This window comes from Ranitomeya imitator, chromosome 1, assembly GCF_032444005.1.
Source record: "Ranitomeya imitator isolate aRanImi1 chromosome 1, aRanImi1.pri, whole genome shotgun sequence".
Lineage (NCBI taxonomy): Eukaryota > Metazoa > Chordata > Amphibia > Anura > Dendrobatidae > Ranitomeya > Ranitomeya imitator.
Genome location: NC_091282.1, coordinates 373,654,989 through 373,681,616, shown reverse-complemented (window position 1 = coordinate 373,681,616; position 26,628 = coordinate 373,654,989). Strand labels below are relative to the sequence as shown.

General features: G+C 45.7%; 2 long non-coding RNA genes across 2 annotated transcripts in view; one reads left to right on the top strand and one right to left on the bottom strand.

The window, feature by feature from the left end:
* LOC138657808 (uncharacterized) overlaps positions 1-22,418 on the top strand; it is a 48,177-nt gene extending 25,759 nt beyond the window's left edge. The window contains exons 2-3 of the long non-coding RNA XR_011317196.1: positions 19,174-19,326; positions 21,509-22,418. This is a non-coding gene — a long non-coding RNA (uncharacterized lncRNA). The remainder of the gene's footprint in view (positions 1-19,173; positions 19,327-21,508) is intronic.
* Positions 1-26,628, bottom strand: part of LOC138657809 (uncharacterized) — a 193,503-nt gene that overhangs the window by 124,001 nt on the left and 42,874 nt on the right. The gene's annotated exons all lie outside the window — the stretch shown is intronic.

Below are 26,628 nucleotides of genomic sequence, written 5' to 3'. Positions count from 1 at the left end.
CATCATGTTATCAGCAGCACATCTACAGTTTACACCGGTGATGTGCTGCTGAGAACAAGGATTTCTGCTCCCACATAAACAATCCAATCACTCGATGAATAGGCAGCATTTTGCTTGTTTAGTATAATACACCCCATAGTCCTCCATATATTATAATGTGCACCTCAGTCCTCCATATAGTATAATACACTCCTCAGTCCTCCATATAGTATAATACACTCCTCAGTTCTCCATATAGTATAATACACTCCTCAGTCCTCCATATAGTTTAATACACTCCTCAGTCCTCCATATAGTATAATACACTCCCCAGTCCTCCATATATTACAATACACTTCTCATAGTCCTCCATATCTTAAAATACACTGCATTTCCTCCATATAGTATAATACACTCCTCAGTCCTCCATATAGTATAATGTACTGCCACAGTCCTCCAAATAGTATAATACATTCCTTATAGTGCTCCATATAGTATAATGCCCCGCCATTGTCATTCATGTAGTACAATTCAATTCCCATAGTATAATGCATCCCATAGTTCTTCAGACTGTGGAGACCTGGGTGTCGTAACCAGTGCCTTCCCCCCTCCCATCAATCCCGTAATGAAACACACACAGTCCTAGTTGGGTTGAACAGATCAGTCACAGTTTATTAATTAAATAAGCAGAGAAAGGGCAATTACATATCGTAACGAGCAACTCGCGCCGAGCTCCTGTCCGTGATCGACAGGGGAATTGGCTCAACGAGCGGTTACGACCTTTGCCCTCCTCCGCTTCTTCCGCTGTGACTTAATAAAGGTTACCAGGGTTAGTTATATCAACATACGTATTTAATATATATATTTTTTTAAATATTACAACATAATTCACACATTTACATTATCCTGCGGGTTAGTATCATCCTTAGCCTTTAAAAAGGGAAGGAGGGTGGGACAAAAACTTCCAGGTGTCCGCCGAGAGTGAAAGAGAAAGTTCCCGGCCGGACACCTGGATTTAACCCCTGTAGGAGTGGCCGTAGGACCCATCCCCTCAGGTGCCCACTGGCCGGCCGGGGGTCTTCTAATTAGTGCGTCACAAAGGGGGGGAGTGATGCTAGGGGGGAACTGGCACTGACATTATTTTAATGCTGCTCTGTGTGCTCCCCAGTCAGAGACACGCACCTTATTCAGTACCGCGTCTGCCAGACTGTGGAGACTTGGGTGTCGTAACCAGTGCCTTCCCCCCTCCCATCAATCCCGTAATGAAACACACACAGTCCTAGTTGGGTTGAACAGGTCGGTCACAGTTTATTAATTAAATAAGCAGAGAAAGGGCAATTACATATCGTAACGGGAAGCTCGCGCCGAGCTCCTGTCCGTGATCGACAGGGGAATTGGCCCAACGAGCGGTTACGACCTTTGCCCTCCTCCGCTTCTTCCGCCACGGAGGATCCCGTGTATTACCTACGCGGGACTCCGACCCCACCCATCAATGTTAGGGCCTGTTCAACCCCATCCTGTAAACCCGACAAAAAATATCGAGGCCAATGTCTGTTAGTGAACTCCGTCCGGTCTTAATTGTGGCGTGTTATCTCCTTGTAGCTGGTGGTGACGAATCACGATACCGCCCCTTCCTCTCACATATCTTCCAATCCGAGCATTGAATTTACTCCTTGTCCGCTCTATGGCTTTTTTATCTCTTGCTCCTCGCCAAACGGCCCGTGGTGTTATATCCGACCACACCAGTATTATGTTCCTGAATAGACAGCTGAACCTTTCCATATCCGTTGTCACCCATTTGTACAATTCGGCCACCTTTTGTTTGCCAAGGTCATTGCCACCCGCATGTACCACCATTATAACCGGGTGTTTCGCCATCCTTGCTATGCCAACCATCTCTTTGAACACCTGTTTCCACTGGAGGCCTCTGATACCCCTCCAGTTAACTTTCATGCCCGGGAGGTAAAGATTTGTTCCTCCTGGCCGCAGTTTGGCCCTCTTTTCGGCCCAGTAAACGCAGGAATCTCCTACAACCCAAACTTCAACCCCTGTAAGAGACAACACATGTTAATTAAGCAAGTCAAGTCTTATGTATCTGGCGAAGCATGCGGACTTCCAACGACCCATCCTCTGCACCTCAACCTCTGACACTCCTGCCCTAGCTGCTTCTGTGGCCGCCCCTATCCGGAACGAATGTGTCCCGTACTCCTTTGGATTTGCGCCGTTTTTTTCCAAGCATAGCTTGAACATCGCCTGGAATTGGTACTTGGTCAGAGGGGACCCGTCTGTATGAGTGAAGAAAAATCTACCAGCGTGTCTTATCACGGCGTATCTTCTAACCATTTTTAGCGGGCAAGCTGGGCCATCTGTGGAGTTAACCAGTACCCATGTGCCCCTACCGGTGGGATCGCATTTGGATTTCCTAACCCTGATGCGCAGGGCGTCACTGCATAAAACTATGTCCTCATTAATTAGGCCTCCTTCCGACGCGTTTTTTGACCATGGTAGCAATTCGCTGATACGCAGTGCTCCGAAAAAGACGGTCGCAAAAGCTGCCGATATGAGGGCCACCTCATATTGCGATGAGCAGACCGACGGGGATATCGCAATCAGGTCCTGCAATAGTCTCAGTGAAATGGGGCTGCGACATTCTTGGCTTGGCTGAAGCCTTTTCCAACCTTTTATGGCTTTTCTTATGCAGAAGGACTTAGTTACATCAACCCATCCTGATAATTGAAAGAAAAATGCTAGCCCCGATAATTTCCGTTGTGCCAAGGTGCCCGACGCCCCACCTTTCCTCATCCGTAGTAGAAAATCAGTTGTCACCGCGCTTCGTGCTCGGTCGCATTTATCGACTGGCCTACCCCGAATTAGTGAGCACCACTCCTCCCATGCCTTACCATACACCTGCCAGGTAGCTGGCGAAACGGAGGCCCGGATTAAGGGCATCAATGATTGGCCACTGTTTCCCACAGGGACAGTGGACACAGAATACCCCGGGGTTGCGCGTTGGGCTGCTGGATTCTGAAAGCCTGCCAATTGGAAAATAACAATGGGTTAATGATATTCTCGTCGACTTCCGCCACCACGGTGGCTCTACACCAAATATTGTTTTCTAGGCATATCAGCGCAAGCCGGCGCAGGAGAGCGAGTATGGGCAAGGATGAAGAAGACATGTGATTTAAGCTCTTCGCTGTTTTTGCATTTTTTGTTTGGAAACGAATGTTCATGTTCCTCAACTGATCCGCCCATAACTCCAATGCTGCTACTACCGCAAACAATTCCCATAGGGCATGGTCTTGCCCCCACTTTGTTGTCGTCCATTTCTCTGGCCAACCAGATTTGCACCATTGGTTTTTATAAATTGCTGCAAAACCCTCTTTTTTGTTCCACCCTATTGTCAGCCCTAAATCCTTGCTTGTGATCTCTCTAGCCATGACGCACGTGTGACCATTGTACGATTGTAGAAACGTCTACCATACCAGCAGATCTGCTTTTAGCGAACGAGTGAGCCTAATTCTATGGCCGGGCTGAGAAGCGCCTCTTGTTGCCAGAGATAGTCTGCGTGAGAAAGCTCTGCCGACCGGCATTACACGGCAGGCGAACGTCAGTAGACCCAATAACGCCTGCATTTGCTGTAAGGTTACCTTTTTAACTTCGCGGAAGCCTTTCAACATTTGTAGGGTTTTTTGTATTCTATCCTCTGGTAAGCGGAACACCATCATGCTGGTATCTATTTCAATGCCCAGAAAGGGCACTACATTACATGGTCCCTCCGTTTTCTCCGGTGACAAGGGCACGCCGAATTTGAGTGAGATAGATTTGAATTTTTCTAGTAGATCGGAGCAGAGTTTACAATTTCTGGGGCCGACGAACAGGAAATCATCGAGGTAGTGAATTAGGGATTTACTGCCCGTCTCGTACCGAACTACCCAATCTAGGAAGGTGCTGAATAGCTCAAAATAGTGACATGAGATGGAACATCCCATCGGAAGGCACGTGTCAAAGTAATAGTATTGGTCCACTTTGCAGCCCAGAAGGTGGAAACATTCGAAGTGCACGGGTAGTAAACGGAATGCCGATTCAATGTTGGATTTGGCTAGCAGGGCGCTGGGTCCGGCAGCCCGGACTAATTCTACCGCCTTATCAAAAGACGCGTATGAGACAGAAGCTTCTTCTGGGGAAATTGCATCGTTAACCGAATCGCCCTTTGGGTGAGATAAATGATGGATTAGGCGTTATTTACCGGGTTCCTTTTTTGGTATGATGCCTAACGGCGATATTCTCATGTTTTTGAAGGGGAGCGACTTAAAGGGACCTGCTACCCTACCCAATTCTACCTCCTTTTCCATTTTTTGTCTGAGAATTTGGGGAAATTCGCGTGCCGATTTTAGGTTATCGGACAGGGTTGGCGCTCTTGTTAGCCTAAAGGGGATAAAGAAACCGTCGGAGAATCCCGCCTGCAGCTGCTGAGCCGCTTTCTTATTAGGGTAGAGCTTTAGCCAGGGGGCCATCGCGGTTACGCTCACTCGGGTTCTGCCGTGTAGGTGCTTTGGATGGCTGACGAGTGCACCGTGAAGCTGGGTGTCCCCCCCCCCCCGCAAGCGGAGCAATCATGTCTGAATTTGCATAATGTGTGGAAACGGCAGTTTCCCTCGTTATATAGCCAGCAGGCCCCGGGTTTTCGCACGACCACTGAGTTTTGACCTGCGGCTGCAGAGTAATTAGTGGTCATGGCTGAAAAGGGGGGCTGCTTCTGCGACAGCATCAGGCGCAACCACACGTCTGTCGCTTTCACCCCCCAACCTAGATCGGGCTTCCAGGTGTCCGCCGAGAGTGAAAGAGAAAGTTCCCAGCCGGACACCTGGATTTAACCCCTGTAGGAGTGGCCGTAGGACCCCTTCCCTGAAGTGCCCACTGGCCGGCCGGGGGTCTTCTAATTAGTGCGTCACAAAGGGGGGGAGTGATGCTAGGGGGGAACTGGCACTGACATTATTTTAATGCTGCTCTGTGTATAATGTATTCCCCATAGTCCTCAATACAGTATAATGCAGCACACATATAGTATAATGATGCCACCCCAGAGTATAATGTCGCCACCCCACAGAATATTGTAGCCCCAAGTATAATGTAACCCCCCAGAGAATATAATGCAACCCCCTCATATAGTATAATGCACCCCTGCATATATAATATATGGCAGCCCCCTCATAGAGCATAATGCAGCCCCCCATAGAATATAATGTAGCCCCTCCATAGAATACAATGCAGCCCTCCTCATATAGTATAATGCAGCTCCCCATAGAATATAATGTAGCCCCCAGAGAATGTAATACAGCCCCCATAGAATATAATACAGCCCCCCACAGACTATAATAAAGCACCCCATAGAATGTAATACAGCCCCCACAGAATGTAATACAGCCCACCTCCCCATAGAATATAATACAGCCCTCCATAGAATATAATGTAGCCCCCAGAGAATGTAATACAGGCCCCCATCAAATGTAATACAGCCCCCCATAGAATGTAATACAGCCCCCCTATAGAATGTAATACAGCCCCCTATAGAATGTAATACAGCACAGCCCTCATAGAATGTAATGAAGCCCCCCATAGAATGTAATGCAGCCAGCCCCCATAGAATGTAATGCAGCCAGCCCCAATAGAATGTAATACAGGACAGCCCCCATAGAATGTAATGCAGCCATCCCACATAGAATGTAATGTAGCCAACCCCCATAGAATGTAATACAGCACAGTCCCCATAGAATGTAATGCAGCCCGCCCCATAGAATGTAATGCAGCCAGCCCCATAGAATGCAATGCAGCCAGCCCCCTATAGAATGTAATGCAGCTAGCCCTAATAGAATGTAATAAATCCCAACCATATAATGTAATACAGCACAGCCCCAATAGAATGTAATACAGCCCCCCCAATAGCCCCACAATCCAGTTATCACTCATTGATATATTAAAAAAAAACAAACACTCTCCTCATGCCCCACGCTGCTCCCGGCTCCAGTCTCAGCAGCTGCAGTCTGCCAACCCGACACACAGCAGGTACGCAATGATATGACGTCATCGCGCACCCCCAGTGTCAGAGCGGGGAATGATGGGAGAGGGAGTGTCAGCGGACGCTCTCTCCTCCATCATTGCATTCAACTGTACCGGTATAGTTGAATGCGGCGGCGCTGGCGGGTGTTGAGTCGGTGCTGGGGGGTTGTCGGCGCTGGCGAGCAGCCCACTACTGCCACCGGCCCTTCTGGTATTTGCCATAAGTGCCCGATGGCCATTCCGGCCCTGGTAGTAGTTCAATTTGATAAAAGCATCGAAAGCGACAGGTTAGCAAAGCCAGTACAATGCAAAGAAAGTGAGGGATTTGGAGCTTCGTTCCATGATTAAATTCCTTGCACAGGAAGAGAAGAAGCCTAAAGAAATCCATGAAAGGATGATTGCTTTATATGATGATGCACCTTCCTACTATCAAGTTAAGTTTATGATCAAGTAGTTTAAATGGCGTAGGGAACCAACTGAAGGTGAGCCCCATTCAAATGTTGAAGCATCTTCAGAGGAAATGTGCCGTAAAGTGGAGGCCATGATTTTGGAAGATAGTCTAGTCAAAGTCAGTGTTATAGCTTATGAATTAGGCATTTTAGTTGACGTGGTGTCACAGCGCTATGGCAACAGAGAGGAGCCAGAAGACCGCAGCGTCTGATTGCTCCTACTCCTGCACTGAGAAGTAGCTCTTCTTCTTTATAATGGTGTTTATTTTTTTGGGGGGCAGGACAGGGGTTAATTGGCCATGTTGGAAACTCTGAGCTCTCAGCTGAGCACAGTTAGCCACTCCCATCCCCCATGTCAGGGCTAGCATTTGCTGAATGGCTTAGGAGGAAAGGTGTTCATATGAAAAGGAGTTTTGGAAGAGTTATCTGTGACTGTTGCGTGCTGTGTAAGTGTGGTAATTCCCTTCCCTCCACTTACTTTAGTTTTTCCCCATCCTCCACTCTCCGGTGCATTCCTCTGTTATTTGTTTGCCTGGTGTTTTCAGTTACCCCGTTGTTTGTGTAGCCTTGTTTGTTGGGTTGGTGTACTGCATTTCACAGTAGCACTCTCTTCCCTGAGTGGGGGAAGAGAACAGGCGGAGGGCTAACTCAGGAGATAAGGCAAGGGTGAGGGCCCTGGCGTCTTCACCTTTAGAAGTATCCTGAGGAGTAGGGTTAGCTAGGGTGCCCCCTAGTGGCAGGGACAGGTAAAGAAGCCCCTGTTCCCGAGTCACCCAACAGCAGAGTCGTGACACATGTGGAACACCCGCCAGGGCCGTGGGGTACTCGTTACAGAGTCTGGTACTTCAGGGGATGTGTCATGGTGGCGGCGACCCGGTTCGTGGCCCTGGGCACCCATGTACAAGGGACAGTCTTTAAAGTCTTTAAAGGGTCTTTAAAGGGGTTTTGGGAATAAAGTTTGCTCATGACGCCACCTGTGGTATTCGGTCAGTGGGACCGACGCTGCTTAAAGGGGTCCGCTGGGGTGATGTTAAGGCAGCTGAGATGTTATGACTTCCCACAGGTGAAATAGGTCCCCAGGGCTCCCAGTGTTTAGGTGAAGATGGTGAGTGGTGCAGTAAAGAATGAAGGACACAGGTTTGCAGTCTCTTTACCTGGTTTACTGGAGACTTCAGGTATCCACAGTCCAGGGCACCAGATCACAGGTACAGGCAGGGTCCGGACGGCATGGAAGCGACTCAGATTACCATTTACCAAGTGGAGATGAAAGCCTTCCTACTAGCATGGTGGTATTGTAGTGCCTTACTGCCTATGGCTTCTAGCAAGGTCCTCACAGTTCCTCTCTGTCCTCCATAAAGGTGGGACACAAACCCTTATGACAGGTGGCTCGAGCCTTTTTATAGGGTTTCTATCACGACCCGGGCTCTATGCGCCACTGTGTCTCCTGGGTATTAGGGCAGACAGGTAACGTATAATCCAGCTGTCCTGCCGGTTTTTGTTGTGCCTCTTAGAGTCTGACACAACCTCGGTCTTCCGGCTACAGGTGTCTGCGCTCTGCCAGGGAGATAGCCCATTCGCAGCTGTCCTCTCCAAATGTCACTCTCCTGTGCTTTGCTCTTCTGCACGTTCACTAAACGCTGTTCTTTCCTTCTGCATATCACCATCCAAGAGCTGCAGCACCTCTGGCTGCATGGCCCCTCACACTTCTTTCTGCCTCAGACTGCTCCAGTCTGCTGTCTGGCACGCTCTGACTTCTATCACCAACTAACTTTCCCCCAGACCAGAATGTATATATAGGGGAGCCACCCACAAGCTGGATCAGAGCTCCCCCTTCTGGCCTGGAGTGTGAACATGTTGTGTGCTTTCTGATTACCTGATAAAAGGAATCCTTCATCGCTTCCGAGCGTGACATAACTCTCCCCGTGAGGAAAGCAATGCCACTGTGACAACCAGGACCCTGGGGTGTCACACATGGTTTTCAGTATTATTCGCCGTGTTTTGATTATATGAAAGGTCAGTTCCCGGTAGGTGCCATGAATGTTGACGCCTGAGAAAAAAACATGTCGCTAGCAATTTAGCCAAAAGAATTTAGTCAGAGAATCCAGGAGACTTCTACTCTCGAATTATTACTGGTGATGAAACATGGGTCCACCACCATGATCCTTAGTCCAAACTAGAGTCCATGCAATGGAAGCACAAGTGGTCACGAACCAAAGAAAAATTGTGTTCAGCAGTTGGCTGGAACGATCATGGCAACAATTTTTTGGTATACAGAAGGCGGCTTACTTGCAAGAACAGTGCCCGCACAATCGACACAGGCACCTTGGCTTAATAATTCACTGTCTAATCCAATTGGTGTAAAATGATGTCTAATTATAATTATTTAATTTTAAAATAGATAAACACACAGTAAAACATCAATACAAATATACAAAAGTACGAAAATTCTCTCAGTACACAGAATATCAATGATCGGATCTTATTGTTGTAACAAGGTATCATTTGGGTCAGAGTACAGTATATGAAATGGTTATTACATTATTATTCTGACCTCAATAACACTGGTCAAATATAACCCCTTATTCACATTAAAGACACCCTAAATCCCCAATCAACAAACTGGAATATACTATCCCTAAATTTGATATTAGCTATATTAAACACTATGATAACTGTTCACTGTAATCAATGCTATCTATGTCAATAACTAGACCATAACATGGGTGTCCAACTAATTGTTTAACAAATAGCCACAATTGCTGTTTTGATATGCATAGGTGCTCACTGACCCCTAACAACACTAATCACTTTCACAGGATCACAGCCCTAGGACTGTAGAGATATCCCTACGCGTTTCATCAAACATACGGTAGTTTACTGCCTTGATTCATCAGAGGCTGGCTGTTGTGAATTCTGCTTTTGGGTTCCCTCCAGTGGTTGTAGGTGGGAATGCAGTTGTCTCTGAGTCGCAGTCCTGGCCAGGTGTATCTGCTGATTGCAGTTCTGACTGGGATATTTAGGTGTGCAGGATTCATTAGTCCTTGCCAGTTGTCAATGTTTCTTGTGAAGTGTTGGATCTCTGTCTGGCTTCTCCTGCTTAGCTGCCAATTCAGCAAAGATAAGTGTCTGTCTCTTTTTCTGTGGCACACATGCAGTGTGCTTATATTCTGTGCTATTCATTTGTTTTCTCTTGTCCAGCTTAGACTGTGTCAGTGTTTTCTCAGTCTTGTTGGATTCTCTGGAGTTGCAGATATACGCTCCACATCTTTAGTTAGATGGTGGAGTTTTTGTATTTTCTGCTGTGGATATTTTTGGAAGGATTTTAATACTGACCGCTTAGTATCCTGTCCTATCCTTTCCTATTTTTGCTAGTGTGGCCTCTTTTGCTAAATCCTGTTTCCTGCCTGCGTGTGTCTTTTCCTCTACTACTCACAGTCATTATTTGTGGGGGGCTGCCTATTCTTTGGGGTTCTGCTCTGAGGCAAGGTAGAATTTCCATCTATAGGGGTATTTAGTCCTCCGGCTGTGTCGAGGTGTCTAGGTTTTGCTAGGCACACCCCACGGCTACTTCTAGTTTCGGTGTTAAGATCAGAGTTTGCGGTCAGTATAGTTACCACCTACTCCAGTGAAAGTTTTCATGCTGCTCCAAGGTCACCTGATCATAACAGCTGGCAGTGTGTCTCTATAATGCTGATAAACAATGAGATAACATATTGGCAAGATAGCTAGCGGTATTCGGCAGCCAAACCAGCATCCTTATGAAGGCTGGCAGATCCAACCCCCCTCCTCACAGGAAATAATTGTATCACCAATAGATTTTGCCAAGCCCCAGGCAATATAACCCAATAAATGCTGCGATCAATAGCGATTGCAGCATTTAAAATCCTGAGAGAGGGAGAGAGAGAGCGCCCCACAACATCATAGCGAGGGCCCGATCATTGTTATGGCAATCCGAGGTCATAACGACCTCCAGGTCTGCCAGATACGGTGGCCTGTTTAGACTATGCTAGCAACATGGTCTAAGTGGCTTCTGTCAGTGTAAGGACTCGCTCACACTAGTGCATAAATAGGACAAGTGCAATGCAAGAAAACATAGCATTGCACTCTAACCAATGTTAGTAAGTAAGTTCTCATCTGCAAGTTTTTCCACAGTTCTAATTGGACTGAGGTAGAAAGCGCAACATGCTACGACAGGATGCAAGAATCAAATCGCACTCGCCAATGTAAGTCAATGGCGGATGAAACCCGAGATTTCAACAGCCAAGTATAATAAATTCACAGCCAGAATAGATAGTTATATAGAATAGATATGTAGAAGAGATAGAATAGAGATATATAATAGAAAGATAGATAGAATAGAAATATAGACTACATATATAGATGTCATTTAGAAATTGTATGTCATAAGCCCCCTACATATAATAAACTAGCACTCTTTAGTGGCTTTCATGTGGCACTAAAGGGTATTTAGCTTTATTAAGCCATTTAAATAAATAAATAATTTTTAAAAAAATGATGCGTGATCCTCCATAATTTTAATAACCAGCTAAGGGAAAGCAGACAGCTTTGGCTACATTATTAGGTTGGGAAGGACCAGATAACCATGGACCTTCCCAACCTATTAATATCAGCTCACAGCTGTCTGCTTGGGGTCTTCCTATTTTTGATAGTTAGCAAAGGCAAAGCACACAGCTGTGAGCTGATAGTAATAGGTTAGGATGGGATTTTCCATGGTTATCTGGTCCTTCCCAGCCTAAAAATACCAGCCTCCAGCTGCCCCAGAATTGGCACATCCATTAGATGTGCCAATTCTGTAGCTTTGCATCGCCTCTTCCCGATTGCCCTGGTGCCGTGGCAATTGGTATAATGGTTTATGGTGTTGATGTCAGCTTTGTAAATGTCTGCTGGCATCAAGCCCAGTGGTTAGTAACGGAGATGGTCTATCAGACACCTCATTACTAACCCAGTAATCAAAAATAAAAACAAACACAGAAAAAATAGTTTATTTTTAAAAACACTCCCCCACACCTTGTTCACCAATTAAATTTAAAAAAAAAAAATGACGATCCGACGTAGTCCACCGAATCCGCAGTAGTCTTAAAATGGTAGCCTGAGAGCGGTAAAGAAATTAAATCAAGAAATACTCCCTCATTTTCTGTACCAATTTATTATTTAAAAAAATACCCTCATATACAATTTTTAAATGTGGTTCTTGAGCACTTTGAGGGGTGGGTGCAGTTTTTAAAATGGTGTCAGTTTTGGGTATTTTCTATCACACAGGCCCCTTAAAGTTACTTCAAATGTGATGTGGTCTCTAAAAAAATTGGTTTTGTAAAATTTGCTGGAAACACAATAAATTGGTGATAAACTTTTAACCCCTTAATCCCATATGACGTACTATCCCGTCGAGGTGGGGTGGGCCTTAATTCCCACCGACGGGATAGTACGTCATAGCGATCGGCCGCGCTCACGGGGGGAGCGCGGCCGATCGCGGCCGCGTGTCAGCTGCCTATCGCAGCTGACATCCGGCACTATGTGCCAGGAGCGGTCACGGACCGCCCCCGGCACATTAACCCCCGGCACACCGCGATCAAACATGATCGCAGTGTGCCGGCGGTACAGGGAAGCATCGCGCAGGGAGGTGGCTCCCTGCGTGCTTCCCTGAGACGATCGGTACAAGGTGATGTGCTCACCTTGTACCGAGCGTCTTCTCCCTGCAGTCCCCGGATCCAAAATGGCCGCGGGGCTGCATCCGGATCCTGCAGGGAGTACTTCCGGGTTGACTGCAGGTGCTGGTAAGCCTGCAGCGATGTGAGTGAGATCGCCGATCTTACAGAGTGCTGTGCAAACTGTAAGATCGGCGATCTGTGATGTCCTCCCCTGGGACAAAGTAAAAAAGTTAAAAAAAAAATTTCTACATGTGTAAAAAAAAATAAAAAATTACTAAATAAATAAATAAAAAAATATTATTCCCATAAATACATTTCTTTATCTAAAAAAAAACCAAAAAACAATAAAAGTACACATATTTAGTATCGCCACATCCGTAACGACCCCACCTATAAAACTGTCCCACTAGTTAACCCCTTCAGTGAACACCGTAAGAAAAAAAAAAAAAAGAGCCAAAAAACAACGCTTAATTATCATACTGCCGAACAAAAAGTGGAATAACACGCGATCAAAAAGACAGCTATAAATAACCATGGTGCCGCTGAAAACGTCATCTTGTCCTGCAAAAAACGAGCCACCATAAAGCATCATAAGCAAAAAATAAAAAAGTTATAGTCCTCAGAATAAAGCGATGCCAAAATAATTATTTTTTCTATAAAAGAGTTTTTATCGTATAAAAGCGCCAAAACATAAAAAAATGATATAAATGAGGTATCACTGTAATCGTACTGACCCGAAGAATAAAACTGCTTTATCTATTTTACCAAACGCGGAATGGTATAAACGCCTCCCCCAAAAGAAATTCATGAATAGCTGGTTTTTGGTCATTCTGCCTCACAAAAATCGGAATAAAAAGTGATCAAAAACTGTCACGTGTCCAAAAATGTTACCAATAAAAACGTCAGCTCGTCCTGCAAAAAACAAGACCTCAGATGACTCTGTGGACCAAAATATGGAAAAATTATAGCTCTCAAAATGTGGAGACGCAAAAACTTTTTTGCTATAAAAAAGCGTCTTTTAGTGTGTGACGGCAGCTAATCATAAAATTCCGATATAAAAAACGCTATAAAAGTAAATCAAACCCCCTTTCATCACCCCCTTAGTTAGGGAAAAATAATAAAATTAAAAAATGTATTTATTTCCATTTTCCCATTAGGGCTAGGGTTAGGGCTAGGGTTAGGGCTAGGGTTAGGGCTAGGGTTAGGGCTAGGGTTAGGGCTAGGGTTGGGGCTAGGGTTAGGGCTAGGGTTGGGGCTAGGGTTAGGGCTAGGGTTAGGGTTGGGGCTAGGGTTAGGGCTAGGGTTGGGGCTAGGGTTGGGGCTAGGGTTGGAGCTAAAGTTAGGGTTAGGGTTGGGGCTAAAGTTATGGTTAGGGTTGGGGCTAAAGTTAGGGTTAGGGTTTGGATTACATTTACGGTTGGGATTAGGGTTGGGATTAGAATTAGGGGTGTGTCAGGGTTAGGGGTGTGGTTAGGGTTACCGTTGGGATTAGGGGTGTGTTTGGATTAGGGTTTGAGTTATAATTGGGGGGTTTCCACTGTTCAGGCACATCAGGGGCTCTCCAAACATAACATGGCGTCCGATCTCAATTCCAGCCAATTCTGCTTTGAAAAAGTAAAACAGTGCTCCTTCCCTTCCGAGCTCTCCGGTGCGCCCAAACAAAGGTTTACCCCAACATATGGGGTATCAGCATACTCGGGACAAATTGGACAACAACTTTTGGGGTCCAAGTTCTCTTGTTATCCTTGGGAAAATAAAAATTTTGGGGGCTAAAAATCATTTTTGTGGGAAAAATAAGATTTTTTTATTTTCACGGCTCTGCGTTGTAAACTGCAGTGAAACACTTGGGGTTCAAAGTTCTCACAACACATCTAGATAAGTTCCTTGGGAGGTCTAGTTTCCAATATGGGGTCACTTGTGGGGGGTTTGTACTGTTTGGGTACATCAGGGGCTCTGCAAATACAATGTGACGCCTGCAGACCAATCCATCTAAGTCTGTATTCCAAATGGCGCTCCTTCCCTTCCGAGGTCTGCCATGCGCCCAAACAGTGGTTCCCCCCACATATGGGGTATCAGCGTACTCAGGACAAATTGGACAACAACTTTTGGGGTCCAATTTATCCTGTTACCCTTGTGAAAATACAAAACTGGGCGCTAAAAAATCATTTTTGTGAAAAAAAAAAAAATTATTTTCACGGCTCTGCATTATAAACTGTAGTGAAACACTTGGGGGTTCAAAGTTCTCACAACACATCTAGATAAGTTCCTTGGGGGGTCTAGTTTCCAGTATGGGGTCACTTGTGGGGGGTTTCTACTGTTTGGGTACATCAGGGGCTCTGCAAATGCAACGTGATGCCTGCAGACCAATCCATCTAAGTCTGTATTCCAAATGGCGCTCCTTCCCTTCCGAGCTCTGCCATGCGCCCAAACAGTGGTTCCCCCCCACATATGGGGTATCAGCGAACTCAGGACAAATTGGACAACTTTTGGGGTCCAATTTATCCTGTTAGCCTTGTGAAGATACAAAACTGGGGACTAAAAAATCATTTTTGTGAAAAAAAAAAGAATTTTTATTTTCACGGCTCTGCGTTATAAACTGTAGTGAAACACTTGGGGGTTCAAAGCTCTCAAAACACATCTAGATAAGTTCCTTAGGGGGTCTGCTTTCCAAAATGGTGTCACTTGTGGGTGGTTTCAATGTTTAGACACATCAGGGGCTCTCCAAACGCAACATGGCGTCCCATCTCAATTCCAGTCAATTTTGCATTGAAAAGTCAAATGGCGCTCCTTCCCTTCCGAGCTCTGCCATGCGCCCAAATAATGGTTTACACCCACATATGGGGTATCAGCGTACTCAGGACAAATTGCACAACAACTGTTGTGGTCTAATTTCTTCTCTTACCCTTGGGAAAATAAAAAATTGGGGGCAAAAATATCATTTTTGTGAAAAAATATGATTTTTTATTTTTACGGCTCTGCATTATAAACTTCTATGAAGCACTTGGTGGGTCAAAGTGCTCACCACACATCTAGATAAGTTCCTTAAGGGGTCTACTTTCCAAAATGGTGTCACTTGTCTGGGGTTTCAATGTTTAGGCACATCAGGGGCTCTCCAAACACAACATGGCGTCCCATCTCAATTCCAGTCAATTTTGCATTGAAAAGTCAAATGGCGTTCCTTTACTTCCGAGCTCTGCCATGCGCCCAAACAGTAGTTTACCCCCACATATGGGGTATCGGCGTACTCAGGACAAATTGTACAACAACTTTCGGGGTCCATTTTCTCCTGTTACCCTTGGTAAAATAAAACAAATTGGAGCTGAAATAAATTTTGTGTGAAAAAAAGTTAAATGTTCATTTTTATTTAAACATTCCAAGAATTTCTGTAAAACACCTGAAGGGTTAATAAACTTCTTAAATGTGGTTTTGAGCACCTTGAGGGGTACAGTTTTTAGAATGGTGTCACGCTTGGGTATTTTCTATCATATAGACCCCTCAAAATGACTTCAAATGAGATGTGGTCCCTAAAAAAAAATGGTGTTGTAAAAATGAGAAATTGCTGGTCAAATTTTAACCCTTATAACTCCCTAACAAAAAAAAATTTTGGTTCCAAAATTGTGCTGATGTAAAGTAGACATGTGGGAAATGTTACTTATTAAGTATTTTGCATGACATATCTCTGTGATTTAAGAGCATAAAAATTCAAAGTTGGAAAATTGCGAAATTTTAAAAATTTTCGCTACATTTCCATTTTTTTCTCAAATAAACGCAAGTTATATCGAATAATTGTTACCACTAACAATGTCAGAATCGCCAAGATCTGTTGAAGCGTTCCAGAGTTATAACCTCATAAAGGGACAGTGGTCAGAATTGTAAAAATTGACCCGGTCATTAACGTGCAAACCACCCTCGGGCTTAAGGGGTTAACCCTTCTAATTTCCTAAGAAGAAAAAATTATGTTTAAAAAATCATGCTGATGTAAAATAGACATCTGTCAAATGTTATTTATTAATATTTCGTGTGATATAACTATCTGGTTTAAGGTCATAAAAATGAAAACTCTGAAAATTGCAAATTTTTCTAAATTTTTGCCAAAATTCCAATATTTTCACACAATAACGCAACAAAATATTGACCGAAATTTGTTACTAACATACAGTACAATGTGTCATGAAAAATTATTCTTGGAATCTCTAGGATATAACCATGAATGGGATAACATCAGAGCCATCTTGGAGAAATATTGGCGTATTCTCGGCACGGAACCCTCCCTGCGTCCGTACCTATCTGACTACCCTCGTATGACCCCACGGAAGGCTAAAAACCTAAAAGATCTCCTGGTGAGAAGCCATTATACAGCACCCACCACAAGCCTTTTTGGTGCTACAAGACCGAGTAGGGGTTGTCACACTTGTGGCCACTGTCTTGCCTGCGCCAATGTCCTGCGCAGCACCTCCTTTCACTCTGCTGATGGCAAAAGGGAATTTCAAATTAAAGACTACATTTCCTGCAGTAGCAGGAATGTTGTATATTATGCCACCTGTGGTTGCCCACTTATTTACGTGGGTCTTACATCAAGAGAGCTAAGAGTGAGAGTGAGGGAGCATATGCGGGGCATTGGCGCGGCCAGGACGGTGGCGGATGTATCGGAGCTTACTACGATCCCCAAGCACTTTAGGGAAGTTCACAATTGTGATCCTAAAAGTTTTATGGTGCGGGGGATTGAATTGATTCATATGGGAATAAGAGGCGGAAATGTTAAGCAGCTCCTGTCTCGACGTGAGCTCAAATGGATTGTGACTTTGGACACTGTCAAACCCCATGGTCTCAATGAGGCCTTGAATTTTGCCCCATTCCTATAATTATTACTAATTATATAGGTGCTCCCCCTTTTTTGTTGATTTCCCTTCTGTGTGTTTGTTTTGTTCTATTTTATTCCTTTTATAAATTTCATTTTTTGTTTATTTTTAATGTAGTCTGTATTACCATCGGATCTATTATCCTCGCTTCTTCTGATATGGATTCAAGTATGGGGCCAAGGAACGTCTGGATACTGCTATGTCACACAATTGCTGCGGATCATGAATCATCATTATGATAGTCACTGTGTGTTAATGGTTACTTTTATTCATGTATGCCGCGGCTGTTCTGTCAGTATTTGCCTCAATGTATCCATATCATGCTATGCTTTTACCGATTTCCGTGTCTTATAATGGGATCATTATATGTTGTTCAGTGTTATTCTGAGCTGTGGTGCGCGTGCGCCGGCTTGCTCTCCTCCTGTGCCTCCCGTGTCCGGCCAGTGTACGTTTGCGGCGGATGACTGGGTTGTCATGGTTTCATGCGCCCACTCACCTGTCTGCTGACGTGGGCCGGGCTTGGGGGGTGGCGTGGTGGTGAGCCGCCGACGCACGCGCCGCTGCACACAGCTCTGCATGGTAATTGGTCACATGATGTTCATGTGACCAAGGAATTGTGGGATATAAGGTTCCAGGGTTTGGAACAGGACACTCCCCTTGAGAAAGCAAGCATAGAGCGGCGAAACGTGCGTTGCGGGTTGCGCCCGATCCAGAGACCTCGTTCATTGGGTAAGATCCGGATATGGCTCATGTCCTGAGTAGGGGGTTGTGTCACGCCGGCTGGCATTTCACATTAATCTCCCGCTGAGTCAGTTTGCCCACATCTAGCCTGACTGTGGACTGGTAGTTATCAGCTGTATTTGCAGCAGCCTAGCGGCATTAGCACTAATTACATACATAGTTCACTTGGTATTTTTTGGTCCGGTTTGCAGGAGATGTGGGTGCCATGGATCTTTTCCCATTTTACATCAATGTATGGTGATAAGGTTATAGTATGAAATACCAATTGTAATATATACAGAATTTATATTGATGTACATACATTTTTTCTGGGTCTTCCTGGTGTTTTCTTTTGGTGTATTTTAGTGTGTCACTTTTAATGTTGTTGTTTTTCTAATAAAATTTATACGTATTTTCCTATATGCTCCTGTTGTCCTCCTGTGTTTATATATAGTTGCTTGGAGTAGGTGCTAGAGGGGCTTGGACATTGTCCCAGCCACCGTACACTATGAGTCTGGGTTTTTGTGTATTATTAATTATTCCTGTGTTTTTCACAGCAGGTCCCAGCATTAGAAATATGGACTTTAGAGCCCGTGACGGTACATGGCTCACACAAATTGACAGTGTTTTTAATGACACCAATGAATTGGGCTTGGAGGGGAATTCGAGGGGCTTACAGGAAACGGTGGCTACATTTAAGGACCTATTGAGGAAACGTACTAAGGTGTGGTGGAACCATGCGTTCCTTGAGAGATATCTACAAAAGGGTCTTATCCCAAGAGGCTTAAGAGTCCAGGTTTTCCCATCTTTTCCTGTGGATGACGCCGATGTCAGGGAGAGATGGGAGGACTGTGCCAGCAAATGTTCGGTGGGATTCATGGAGATTTTAAAGGAGATGAATGCGAACTCTCTAAAAGAAATGGAGGTGAAGATAGAGGCCTTACAGTCAACCATTAAAACAGAGATGTCTAGTGAATCCCTAAAGAAATTCAATAGTGATATTGATAAGGAAGTACAGAAATGGGTGGAAGACATTCAACAAGTAAAATCAAAGAAATTTCAACGTGACATAAACGATAAACATACTAATAAGATGTATAAATGGAGGAGTGGGAATGAACGTTCACGTTCATATTATCGAAACGAGTCACGTTCAAGATCTCGATCCACCTCGTATAGATCGACTACATCTACGGATGACAAGTATGGAGGGAAAAAGGGTCCCCATGAGAAATCCAATGAAGGCCCGCAAGGGAGTGGGAAAATGACCACTAGACAAAATGTGAAGAAAGGGCCGGCAGGGAAACAGTTGGACGGTCGGACCCAGGGAGGTTTACAGGTGATTAATTTGTCCGACCATGTCCTCACCAGTAGTCAATTGAGTGTTTTGAGTAGAGGTCTTTCATTTTCACCAACTAACGGCTTTAATTTTTTTTACAGCCCTAAAAGACCTCCACCTTTTTTCACGGAAATTGGTGTTGAAGAAATTGCATTCTGGAAGGGGACATGGGTCGGACATTCTGGGCTGCACTGAGGAGGAGACTCTCCGGATTTTGGAGGAGTTGTTGGAGGAACAATCTAGTACATCTATAGGTAAGTTTCCATCGGTTATACTCCCCAGATCCACGAGGTTTCCCCCCTTGTCACTCTGCCCCGCGGTGGAGGTGTTTACAAGATTAGTAACGGAGGATCTTATGAAATTGTCCACACGGAGGCAATTTGATAATCTAACAAGAAATGAGAGAGAGGCCATTGGCCAGTTGCAATCTTGGAAGGATGTAGTGTTTAAGGCGGCTGACAAGGGGGGAAACATCGTGGTCTGGCCAGTGGAAAAGTATGAAAAGGAGGTATTTAGACAGCTCCGTAATGAGACTGTGTATGTATAGCTTACCCATAACCCGGGGACCTCCTTCTCTTTGCAGCTTCAGAAAATTCTGTGCCGAGCTTTTGAGGAGGGGACAATCAATAAAAAAGTTTTTGATGGCCTGATGGTTGCATATCCCAAAGTCCCAACATTTTACCTCCTACCTAAAGTCCACAAGGACCCAGTCAACCCCCCTAGGCGTCCGATTGTGTCAGGGATGCAGGGCCTATGTGACCCTGCATGCAAATTTATTGACTACTATCTTAAGACATTGGTGGAAACGTTACCATCCTTTGTTAAGGACACAACGGACGTCCTGACTAGGGTTGACGGGGTCTTTGTGGACAGTAGGACTCTCCTCGTAACGGCTGACGTAGAGGCCCTTTATACCTGTATCGATCACACCGACGGCCTACGGGCGGTCCGCTTCTTTCTAAGGGCCTCCGACCTGGACGGCCCGTTGTGTGAGCTTATCCTTGAGTTGTTGGGATTCGTTCTAACGCATAATTTTTTTACTTTCAAAGGTGCCTTTTACCAACAAAAGCGTGGCGCAGCCATGGGTGCGGCCTGCGCGCCCGCGTACGCCAATCTCTTCCTTGGGTTTTGGGAGAGGTTGGTTTTTGGTGACGCGGGGGCGGAGGCCGCCGACTATGTGCTGTGTTGGCTGCGCTACATAGATGACGTTTTGTTTTTTTGATGTGGAACGGAACAACAACTCAGGGATTTTATGGCTGTGCTCAATTTGAATCCATTTAATATTAGGCTTACCTATAAGTATGATTATGATACCATTGATTTTTTGGATATCTGCTTGAAGGTGGGCACTGATTCATCTATTCAAACAGATGTGTTTCGAAAGGAAACGGCAGTGAACTCATTGGTTCATGCTTCATCTGGGCACAGCCAAGCCACGATTAGGGCCGTCCCGGTCGGACAGTTCCTCCGGATGAGGCGGATCTGCTCGACAGATAATACCTTTGAAAAACAGGCCGAGGACCTAAGTGAACGGTTCCAACAAAGGGGCTATAGTAGGCGGTGTGTTCGGTACGGGTATAATAGGGCCAGGAGGACCCCACATAACCATCTGCTTTATAACAAGAGGAGGAGGGATGTTGGTGATGAATCCGTGAGGTTTATATCAGAATATAACCATGAATGGGATAACATCAGAGCCTTCTTGGAGAAACATTGGCGTATTCTCGGCACGGAACCCTCCCTGGGTCCGTACCTATCTGACTACCCTCGTATGACCCCACGGAGGGCTAAAAACCTAAAAGATCTCCTGGTGAGAAGCCATTATACAGCACCCACCACAAGCCTTTTTGGTGCTACAAGACCAAGTAGGGGTTGTCACACTTGTGGCCACTGTCTTGCCTGCGCCAATGTCCTGAGCAGCACCTCCTTTCACTCTGCTGATGGCAGAAGGGAATTTCAAATTAAAGACATTTCCTACAGTAGCAGGAATGTTGTATATTATGCCACCTGTGGTTGCCCACTTATTTACGTGGGTCTTACATCAAGAGAGCTAAGAGTGAGAGTGAGGGAGCATTTGCGGGGCATTGGCGGACGGTGGCGGATGTATCGGAGCTTACTACGATCCCCAAGCACTTTAGGGAAGTTCACAATTGTGATCCTAAAAGTTTTATGGTGCGGGGGATTGAATTGATTCATATGGGAATAAGAGGCGGAAATGTTAAGCAGCTCCTGTCTCAACGTGAGCTCAAATGGATTGTGACTTTGGACACTGTCAAACCCCATGGTCTCAATGAGGCCTTGAATTTTGCCCCATTCCTATAATTATTACTATTTATATAGGTGCTCCCCCTTTTTTGTTGATTTCCCTTCTGTGTGTTTGTTTTGTTCTATTTTATTCCTTTTATAAATTTCATTTTTTGTTTATTTTTAATGTAGTCTGTATTACCATGGGATCTATTATCCTCGCTTCTTCTGATATGGATTCAAGTATGGGGCCAAGGAACGTCTGGATACTGCTATGTCACACAATTGCTGCGGACCATGAATCATCATTATGATAGTCACTGTGTGTTAATGGTTACTTTTATTCATGTATGCCGCGACTGTTCTGTCAGTATTTGCCTCAATGTATCCATATCATGCTATGCTTTTACCCATTTCCGTGTCTTACAATGGGATCGTTATATGTTGTTCAGTGTAATTCTGAGCTGTGGTGCGCGTGCGCCGGCTTGCTCTCCTCCTGTGCCTCCCGTGTCCGGCCAGTGTACGTCTGCGGCGGATGACTGGGTTGTCATGGTTTCATGCGCCCACTCACCTGTCTGCTGACTTGGGGGGTGGCGTGGTGGTGAGCCGCCGACGCACGCGCCGCTGCACACAGCTCTGCATGGTAATTGGTCAAATGATGTTCATGTGACCAAGGAATTGTGGGATATAAGGTCCCAGGGTTTGGAACAGGACACTCCCCTTGAGAAAGCAAGCATAGAGCGGCGAAACGCGCGTTGGGGGTTGCGCCCGATCCAGAGACCCCGTTCATTGGGTAAGATCCGGATATGGCTCATGTCCTGAGTAGGGGGTTGTGTCACGCCGGCTGGCATTTCACATTAATCTCCCGCTGAGTCAGTTTGCCCACATCTAGCCTGACTATGGACTGGTAGTTATCAGCTGTATTTGCAGCAGCCTAGCCGCATTTGCGGCATTAGCACTAATTACATACATAGTTCACTTGGCATTTTTTGGTCCGGTTTGCAGGAGATGTGGGTGCCATGGATCTTTTCCCATTTTACATCAATGTATGGTGATAAGGTTATAGTATGAAATACCAATTGTAATATATACAGAATTTATATTGATGTACCGTATATACTCGAGTATAAGCCGAGATTTTCAGCCCAAATTTTTGGGCTGAAAGTGCCCCCCTCGGCTTATACTCGAGTCACGGTAGCGGTGGGGTCGGCGGGTGAGGGGGTGAGGGCGCTGAGGCATACTTACCTAGTCCCAGCGATCCTCGCGCTGTCCCTGCCGTCCCAGGGGCTTCGGCGCTGCAGTTTCTTCCTCTCTTCAGCGGTCACGTGGGACCGCTCATTACAGAAATGAATAAGCGGCTCCACCTCCCATAGGGGCGGAGCCGCTTATTCATTTCTCTAATCAGCGGTGCCGGTGACCGCTGATAGAGAAAGAAGCTGCGGCACCGAAGACAGGAGGGGACAGCGCGAGGATCGCCAGGACTAGGTGAGTATGTCATATTCACCTGTCCTCGTTCCAGCCGCCGAGCGTCGCTCCATCTTCCCGGCCGGCGCCTCCATCTTCCCGGCGTCTGCGCTCTGACTGTTCAGGCAGAGGGCGCGATGACGCATATAGTGTGCGCGGCGCCCTCTGCCTGATCAGTCAGAGCAGAGACGCCGGGAAGATGGAGGCGCCGGAACGAGACGCCGGGAGCTGCAATCAAGGGAGGTGAGTATGTGGTTTTTTTTCTTTATTGCGGCAGCGGCGGCACAAATTTATGTGGAACATCTATGGGGCACAGTGAACGGTGCAGAGCACCGTATATGGCACAGCACAGCTATGGGGTACAGTGAACGGTGCAGAGCACCGTATATGGCACAGCACAGCTATGGGGCACAGTGAACGGTGCAGAGCACCGTATATGGCACAGCTATGGGGCACAGTGAACGGTGCAGAGCACCGTATATGGCACAGCACAGCTATGGGGCACAGTGAACGGTGCAGAGCACCGTATATGGCACAGCTATGGGGCACAGTGAACGGTGCAGAGCACCGTATATGGCACAGCACAGCTATGGGGCACAGTGAACGGTGCAGAGCACCGTATATGGCACAGCACAGCTATGGGGCACAGTGAACGGTGCAGAGCACCGTATATGGCACAGCACAGCTATGGGGCACAGTGAACGGTGCAGAGCACCGTATATGGCACAGCACAGCTATGTATGGGGCACAGTGAACGGTGCAGAGCACCGTATATGGCACAGCACAGCTATGTATGGGGCACAGTGAACGGTGCAGAGCACCGTATATGGCACAGCACAGCTATGGGGCACAGTGAACGGTGCAGAGCACCGTATATGGCACAGCACAGCTATGGGGCACAGTGAACGGTGCAGAGCACCGTATATGGCACAGCTATGGGGCACAGTGAACGGTGCAGAGCACCGTATATGGCACAGCACAGCTATGGGGCACAGTGAACGGTGCAGAGCACCGTATATGGCACAGCACAGCTATGTATGGGGCACAGTGAACGGTGCAGAGCACCGTATATGGCACAGCACAGCTATGGGGCACAGTGAACGGTGCAGAGCACCGTATATGGCACAGCACAGCTATGGGGCACAGTGAACGGTGCAGAGCACCGTATATGGCACAGCACAGCTATGGGGCACAGTGAACGGTGCAGAGCACCGTATATGGCACAGCACAGCTATGGGGCACAGTGAACGGTGCAGAGCACCGTATATGGCACAGCACAGCTATGGGGCACAGTGAACGGTGCAGAGCACCGTATATGGCACAGCACAGCTATGTATGGGGCACAGTGAACGGTGCAGAGCACCGTATATGGCACAGCACAGCTATGGGGCACAGTGAACGGTGCAGAGCACCGTATATGGCACAGCTATGGGGCACAGTGAACGGTGCAGAGCACCGTATATGGCACAGCACAGCTATGGGGCACAGTGAACGGTGCAGAGCACCGTATATGGCACAGCACAGCTATGGGGCACAGTGAACGGTGCAGAGCACCGTATATGGCACAGCACAGCTATGGGGCACAGTGAACGGTGCAGAGCACCGTATATGGCACAGCACAGCTATGGGGCACAGTGAACGGTGCAGAGCACCGTATATGGCACAGCACAGCTATGTATGGGGCACAGTGAACGGTGCAGAGCACCGTATATGGCACAGCACAGCTATGGGGCACAGTGAACGGTGCAGAGCACCGTATATGGCACAGCTATGGGGCACAGTGAACGGTGCAGAGCACCGTATATGGCACAGCACAGCTATGGGGCACAGTGAACGGTGCAGAGCACCGTATATGGCACAGCTATGGGGCACAGTGAACGGTGCAGAGCACCGTATATGGCACATCTATGGGGCACAATGAACGGTGCAGAGCACCGTATATGGCACAGCTAGGGGGCACAATGAACGGTGCAGAGCACTATATGGTTCACACCTATGGGGAAATATGAACGGTGCAGAGCACTATATGGCACAGCAATGGGGAAATAATGATCTATTTTTATTTTTGAAATTCACCGGTAAATGCTGCATTTCCACCCTAGGCTTATACTCGAGTCAATAAGTTTTCCCAGTTTTTTGTGGCAAAATTAGGGGGGTCGGCTTATACTCGGGTCGGCTTATACTCGAGTATATACGGTACATACATTTTTTCTGGGTCTTCCTGGTGTTTTCTACTGGTGTCTTTTAGTGTGTCACTTTTAATGTTGTTTTTCTAATAAAATTTATACGTATTTTCCTATATGCTCCTGTTGTCCTCCTGTGTTTATAAATCTCTAGGATATGTTGAAGCATTCCACAGTTATTACCCCAAAAAGTGACAGAATTGTAAAATTTAGCCTGGTCAGGAAGTTGAAAACAGGCTCGGGGATGAAGTCTTTTCTACCTTCATTGTCTACAGGACTGTCTGAAATACCTTAGAGCTGTATTTGCCAATCCTGTAGACATGTTTCTGGGGAATAATCCTCTAAAAAGTGATTTAAGGGGCTGTCTCATCTGAGCATCATATTGATGTCCCCTGCTTAGGAAATCATACATTAGCTGAAAGAGAATCCCATACAACATGGTCTCTTATTTATCTGAACTGGCACTGTATTATATATATATGCTATTTTTTTCAGTGACAGCCACCACAGAGAACATGAGATGCTTCAGATGGTTGTTTGATATTGACACTGGTTGAAAAAAAAGTTGGTTGTAAGGTGATTAGCTAACCGTCTTGCTTCATTCTGAAAGAACACAACTATCATATGTTATAATTTATGAAGAAATAAGTATAAATAATTTGACTCACAAAATCCTGTTTCATCACGTGAACCACATCATGAGCTAATTTAGGATAAAACCTATTGCAACATGTTATTCATTTTTCTTGTGCAAGTGAGGTGAAATTGAAGAACCAGAGAATGACGAGCAGGACTCACTATTCTATTACCAATTTAGGACTTCAACATGTCCTACAATACGCATTTCCTTTAGTTAGATTTATTTATTACATGTGAGCAGAACAAAACAAAATACAATTATCATTATATGAAAGAAATACAGTCAGTTTTAAATAATATATGCCTATCTATCTGTCACATCATGCAGTTGTTCCATAACATTGAACATTCCTTTTCATAATCTGACTTTCTTCAAAGAAGGTCTCCAGAGATTTTATCTTTTTCTGCGGCCATCGGAAGTGCAGCTCATATTCCCTTCCATATCAATGTTATTTCTTTATCTGTTGTTCTTTTTATAGGGCCAACATATTCATCTAGACTGTACAGAGCTAGTCATCATTTACTTCACTCCATTCCCTCCGCTCATTGCGCTTGCCACGATCTCCTAATTCAGAAGCACATACATAGACTAAAGAAGTAAACTGTAATACTAGAAGCTACCCCATGCAAACAGGGAGAACCTAAACATTTTTTCTAGATATATCCTTGGTTTGATTCGAAGGTAGTACCAGATGTGCTACAAGTTAATTGTTACATTTCTCCCATACATTGGATCCATAAGACAAAATGGTTTGGTACTAGCTGGACCTAGGTATGGAACCTAAGAAATGTCGTCATAGTACTTTATCCTTGACTTTGGCATGGAGATATTGACTTTTCTAGATTCCTAAGTCATGGTCTTAGAATATTCCTGCACAATTTCCCGCACAACTACTTTGAGAACAACTCTCTGAATCTGTTGGCCCTCACTGAAACTTGGATCCAGGACTCTGACACTGTCTCCCCTGCTGCCATTTCCCATGGTGGCTTACAATTCTCCCATTCCCTGAGACCCACAAACAGACC